At 45.4% G+C, this 6,973-nt stretch overlaps 1 non-coding gene across 1 annotated transcript; it reads left to right on the forward strand.

Annotated features, from left to right (window-relative positions):
- Positions 1–382: 382 nt before the first annotated feature.
- TRNAS-AGA lies at positions 383–464 on the forward strand. The gene has a single exon. It is a non-coding gene; the product is annotated as a tRNA-Ser (tRNA).
- Positions 465–6,973: the final 6,509 nt, after the last annotated feature.

Raw genomic sequence — 6,973 nt, forward strand, 5'->3', positions numbered from 1 at the left:
CCTCACCACCTTTTGGGGTTGAGGTGCCCCGCTGTCGTCTGTTTGAGCCTTGGGGTTGAGATCTGCCTCTTGGGCGTCTGTAACTGCCTCTCTGTGGCCTGACACTGGAAAGGACCAATTCTTTGTTGGCCAATTTCTGCTAAACCAAGGTGGCTGTACCTGTAAGAAATCCTTGACTGTTGGCATAGATTTAGCTTTATCCTCCATTTTCTTTAACACCTCTCTTCTGCCTAATGGGTAAGGTGTTTGCCTTGCAAGCACAAGGTGCAGGGCTTGAGTCTCACAAGGGATAATTGGCTAGGCTTAAAATGGCTCACAAAGGCAGTTAGCTTAGTGCTAATCTATGAACCTAATCTATGGTTATTGTAAGATTTTGGGTGTGGTAATTGTGGCCAAGTGGTTAAGGCGATGGACTAGAAATCCATTGGGGTTTCCCCGCACAGGTTCGAATCATGTCAATTACGGTGGTGCTTTAAGTGTTGGGAGGGTGGCCTAATGGTTAAGGTGTTTGCCTTACAAACACAAGGTACAGGTTTTTAATCTCACAGGGGATAACTGGCTAGGCTTAAAAAATGGCTCGCAAGGGCAGTTAGCCTAGTACTAACCTATGAACACCAAACAAAGTATCATGCTGTAAAGGAGCATCCAATAATTTTGCCTTAACATGATTAGGTAAACTTTGTTCTTTTAACCAAGCATGTCTTCGAATCACAGAACCTGTAACTGTGGCTCTACAAGAGGCCTCTAAAGAATCAAAACCAGATTGCAGAGTATGTTTTCCCACCTGTTCAACTGCATGCAATAAATCCTGCATTTCTTTACAACCAGGAGCTTCTGAGCTTGCAAGCATTTTCTGTTTAAAATGAGCCATTAAATATTGTTGGTACTTAAGCATGTGAAACTGGCAATTTAAAGCTCTTACTGCTAAAGTTGCAGAAGTGTATACTTTTTTCCCCCATCTATCCAAAGCTCTGGAATCTCTGTCAGAGGGTACTGGAGTTTTTGCAATGGAAGCCTTAACCCCGTTTGGACCCTGGGAAATAGTTTCAGGATCAGCAGAAGGGTTTTTGTAAAGAAACTTGAGAGAGCAAGGACTCTATAATACCTATCTGGCTTGGTTGGAGCAGGGGGCAAAGAGTCAGGAGATAAACTGGGTTCAGAGAACACACCATCCACGATATCTAGCACAGGCGGAATAGCCGGGGGCCTGTGCTGAGGCAATAAGAGGAAATCCCTGAGCCTTTTCTTGGATTCTGAATAATCCTGGCTATCCCAATGGAAATGCTCCCTCATAAATTTTCCCCAAAAGAATAATCCTCAGGAGGAGAGGCTGAAGGGATAGATTCTTCAGCATCAGAGTCCTCATAGGGGAGGAGAGAGTATCCTTGGTCTGAAGAGGAATCGGAGGACATGGAAACCTGATCAGAAGAGTCATAGTCTGTATCCTGCCTAGGCATTTTCTCAGGAGGGAGATGGGAACCCCTGATTAGAGTAATAAGGTCTTCGGTCATTTTAAGCATCTGTTTCTTAGGCATGGAGGACTGTCCAGGAAAATGCTGTACTTGTTTCTTTGTCTTTAATGGTACCTTTGTCTTGGCTGTTGTTTTAATGGTAAGTTGTGAAGGTCTGAAAACACCCTCGAAGCCAATGCCTGCTCAGCAGCTCCAAACCCATGAGGAATTAGTTTCCGTAGGCCCAATACCTTGAGTTTCCAGAGGCCTAGATGTCTCCATGTGGGAGTCGGCAGCGGCCTGTGGCACTGAAGTAGCGGGTGCCAGGGGCTGCAAAAGCGCCTCACTGAGAACCGGCAAACCGGCGACTGGCCTAGAAGAGGTTTCGTTGTCTGTTTTGGACCTCGGATGCCTGTCTTTATCCTTGTCTTTGTGTTTTTTCAGTATTGAGGTCGTCGGCTGATCCAACGGCATCGTATAATTGAACCTTCGGCCAAAGTAATGCAAAGCAAAATCAAAACGTCTTTTTATAGTGCGTTTGTTAAATCTAGCACAAAACCGACAACTAGTGACATCGTGATCAGGGCCTAGGCATGGAATTCAGTAAGAGTGGAAGTCCTTAAGAGGTATTTGCTTCCCACAAGAAATACAATTAACTTTTTCTGACATCGGTCTGAGGCAAGAAAAAAGTTTTCCCAACGGGGTACTTAGCTTTATTGAAGACTTTGGATCTGAAATTAGACTTTGAAAATTTCAGGAGTTGGCCGACCAGCACTTGCGAACTGCTTCTGCTTCGGGCACCGAGCGGCAAGAAAGACTGAAGAAAATGACGTTGGATGCATCTTATATACCCCTGGCGCACTGACGTCAGGGAAGAGGCAACAGCAACCGACGCCGGACCAAGACTTTGGAACTCAGGCCGACTGCGGGACCGCCTGACGGCAGGATAACCCAAGTGTAATGACTGCAGCAGTGTAACACGATGAACATCAGCCTTGAGTAAAAACCTTGTCCTTTTTCCTGTTCTGGTACTGGCTGAATGGCCCCCATATCCATGAGGGACGTAACCTGTTTCTGTGCCTCTGCCCACTGATTTTTTGGCAGATCTGGCCAACCATTTGCCATTGGCAGAGTGTGGAAATGGAATCTGTATCCCTGTGATACGATGTTTAGTACCCACTTGTCCTGGGTTATTAACTGCCAATTTTGAGCAAAAAGTGCTAGTTTTCCCCCTATGGGTACTGCCAAAATACAAGTGCTTGGTGTAGGCAGAGGGAAGTCATTGGGATTGCTTTCTGTAGGTTTGCACTTTATCTCCTCCAGATTTGGAGGTGGAAGCACCCCATTGCGTTGACCTGTATGAATCTTGCACCTGGTATCTGGAACCCTTAGGGCATCTGGATTTGCCCCTTTGAGCTCTGACACATGAAAGGGCCAATTTATTGTAGGCCAGTGTCTACTGAATCTTGGTGGCTGCACTTGTAAGAAGTCTTTAACAGTTTGCATAGACTTAGCTTTGTCTTCCATTTTCTTTAAGACCGCTTCTGCCTTAATACCAAACAGAGAATCATGCTGTAAGGGTGCATCTAGCAATTTAGATTTAACATGATCATGCAAATTTTGTTCCTTTAACCAGGCATGCCTCCTAATCACAGATCTAGTAACTGTGGCCCTGCAGGAGGCCTCTAAGGAATCAAAACCACATTGCAAAGTATGCTTTCCAACTTGTTCAGCTGCATGCAATAATTCCTGCAATTCTTATTTTCTGCACATTCTGAAATCAACATTTTCTGTTTCAGCAATCCCATAACATGTTGTTGGTACTTAAGCATATGAAATTGACAGTGTAAGGCCCTGACTGCCAAGGTTACAGATGTGTAACACCTTTTTTCCCCATCCGTTCAGTGCCCCTGAATCTGTCAGAAGGGGTAGGATTTTTTGCTGTTGAAGTCTTAACTCCCTTTGGACCCTGTGAAATAGTTTCAGGATCAGCAGAAGGGTTTCTAAATAAAAACTTTATGTGAGTCAGGGACCCTGAAATATCGATCAGGCCTACTGGGAGCTAGAGGTAAGGAGTCTGGAGTCAAGCTGGACTCCGAAAACAAATCAACAACGTCTAAAACGGGGAATGGCTAAAGGCCTGTGCTGAGGGAGAAGGAAATCCCTGAGCCTCTTTTTTGATTGAGAAATCTTGACTAGCCCAATGAAAATACTCCCTCAAAGTATGCAAGGTTTCTCCATATGAATAATCCTCAGGAGAAGATGCAGATGGAAGAGACTCCTCAGCATCAGAATCCTCATAGGGAGGTATAGATAATTCCTGATCAGAAAAGGAATCAGAAGAAATAGAAACCTGAAGATTCATAATCGGCGTCTTGCCTAGGCCTCTTATCAGGAGGGGGATGGGTACCCCTGATCAAGGTAATAAGGTCTTCAGCCATTTTGATCATCTATTTTTTAGGCATAGAGGCCTGTGCACATGGCTCATGCATCGTTTTTTTAGTTTTAGAAGTTGCTTTTGTCTTTGGTTTTGCAGCTGTCATCTGTTTGATATACAAATGTTGAGGTCTGAATACACCCTCAGAAGCCAGTGCCTGCTCAGTGGTTCCGGACCCATCCGAGGGAGATACATCCGTTGGTCCAATACCTTGAGCATCTTGCGGCATGCACATGGGTGTCGGTAGAGGTCTGCAACTCGAAGGTAGCAGGTATCAGGGGCTGCGAAAGTGCCTCACTGAGTACCGGCGACTGGCTTAGAAGCTTCGTCGTCAATTTTGGATCTAGACTGCCTTTCTCTGTGCTTTTCTTTGCGTTTTTATGTACTCCGGTAGTCGGCTATCTGATGACATTTCTGGGTAGTTAAATTTGTTTCCAAAATACATTGATGAAAAATATACCGATGCTTAACAGTGCGTTGGTTAAATCTAGCACAAAACTGACAGCCAGGCACATTGTGATCAGGGCCTAGGCAAGGAATACAGTATAAATGGAAATCCTTATGAGGTATTTGCTTCCCACAAGTAATACAATTAACAACTTTTTCTGACATCGGTAAAAAGCAAGAAAAGTTTCCCCAATGGGGTACTTTGCTTTAGTGAAGCCTTCGGTTCTGAAACTCAAACTCGAATATTTCAGTAGTCGGCCGACCGGCACTTGCGAAATGCTTCTGCTTCGGGCACCACGCGGCAAGAAAGACTATAGAATATGGCGTCGGCTGCATGTTTTTATACCCCTGACGACCTGACGTCATGGAATAGGAGACAGTAACCGAAGCAGGACCTAAGACTTTGGAATTCAGGCCGACTGAGGGCAACCTGCCAGCAGATTACCCCAAATGTTATGACTGCAACAGTGAAACACGAAGAACATCTGCTTCGGCCAACGCGCAGCAAGAAAGACTGAATAAAATGGCGTCGGCTGCATATTTTATACCCCTGACGACCTGACGTCATGGAAGAGAAGACAGCAACCGACACAGGACCCAGTACTTTGTTATTCAGGCCGTCTGAGGGCAACCTGCCAGCAGATTACCCAAATGTTATGACTGCAACAGTGAAACACGAAGAACATCAGGTGGGCAGAGGGAAGGGGTGGAGTTGTAAAGTCATTGTGAGCTCTTTCCATAAGGGGTGGCTTAGCGCGTTCTAGTTTTGAAGTAGAGGTTGAAGTAGAGGAAGTCCACTGCTTAGATCTTTGTAATCACTGGGACTGCTGTCTGGGGGGGGGGTCTGCTTCCCCTAGGTCTAGTCTGAGCTGGCCTTGATGGGGCTGGACAGGACCAGTGCTTGGAGAGGCAATGCCTACTGAACCTCGGAGGCTGAACTTGCAAGAAGTCTGTAACTGTTTGCATAGATTTAGCATTTTCTTCCATCCTTAAGACCTCTTCTTCCTTGGTGCCAAATTGTCTTTGTTCAATGGTGCATCCAATAGTTTTGATTTGACATGGTCTGGCAAGGTTTGTTCCTTAAGCCCAGCATGCCTTCCAAGTACAGAATCTGTGACTGCTGCCCTGCAGGATGCTTCTAGAGAGTCAAAGCCACATTGCAAGGTGTGCTTTGTAACTTGGTTTGCAGAATGCATAAGCTCCTGTACTTCTTTATTTTCTGCACAAGCAGGAAAGCTAGATAATTTTTGTTTAAGGAGTTCCATTGTATGTTGCTGGTATTTTAACACTGGCAAGAGTTGCAGAGGTGTATACTTTTTTACCCCATCTGTCTAAAGCTCGGGAATCCCTGTCCGAAGGGGTGGGATTCTTGGCTGTGGTTGCTTTTATTCATTTAGGTCCCTGGGAGATGACCTCTGGGTCCGCAGTAGGATTTTTGAAAAGAAATTTGAGAGAGTCAGGGACTCTGCAATACCAGTCAGGTATCCTGGGAGCAAGTGGTAGGGTGTCAGGAGTTAAACTAGATTCCATGAAAACATCATCCACAACATCCAGGACAGGAGGGATAGCTATGGGTCTGTGCTGTGGTAAATCTAGAAATTCCCAGGGTCTCTTTTTGGGCAGAGGATAATCCTGGCATTTCCAATGGAAGTGCTCTCTCAAAGTATGTAGGGTTTCACCAAAAAAAAAAAAATCCTCTGGAGGAGGGCAGAAGGAATGGATTCCTCTGCATCTGAATCCTCATAAGCAGATAAGAACGTCTTCATATTCTGAAAATTCAGAGTAGGCGGACTCCTGGTCAGATAAAGCTGCTGGGGACAAATTTCTTTCCTTTAGAAAGGGTAGGCTGGCTTCCCCTAATAAGCATGATAAGGTCTTCCGCCATATTAAGCATCTGAGAATAAGGCATGGAAGCAGGTGCTTGAGTTTGGGTCATCAGCTCTTTAGGCGTAATTCGTACCCTGGGCCTTAGAAACTCAGCAGTTTTATAAAGAACTGAAGACGTGAAAGTAGTCATCAATTTGTGTTGAATATCAGTAGTGCAAAGAACTTCCTCAGAAGCCGGTGCCTGCTCAGTGGCTCTGGACCAATCTAAGGTAGAGACATCCGCAGGATCCTCAGTCAAGAGAGAGTCTCGCGGCATACCAGACTCCAAACAGGTCTTGGTAGAGGCCTGCGAAACCACAGAAGTGGGCATCAGGGGCTGCTAATGTGCCGGAGTACCAGCGAACTGGCAACTAGCTTAACGGAAGCATCGTCTGCAGTTTTAGACCTGTGCGGTCTGTCTTTCAGAAGATCGGTAGTCGGATGGCTTACCGAAGCCATTTCAGAATACAGAGATCGAGAGCGAAAGTATTTAGCTATGATAAGGGCCCAATGACGTATAGTTCTGGTATTGAACAAAGCACAAAACTGACAGCGAGGGACATCGTGGTCTGGGCCTAAACAGGTGACGCAGTAAAAATGGAAATCTTGGTGTGGTATTTGCTTTCCACAGGCGATACAATTGTTAACCTTTTCTGACATCGGTTAGAGCAAGAAAAAAGGATCCCCAATGGGGTACTTAGCTTTAGAAGGCTTCAACTTCAATTTCGGATACGAAAAACTCAGGAAGCGGCCGACCGGCACTCATGAAAAC

Source organism: Protopterus annectens, chromosome 8.part0 (assembly GCF_019279795.1).
Source record: "Protopterus annectens isolate FY-2018-M chromosome 8.part0, PAN1.0, whole genome shotgun sequence".
Lineage (NCBI taxonomy): Eukaryota > Metazoa > Chordata > Ceratodontiformes > Protopteridae > Protopterus > Protopterus annectens.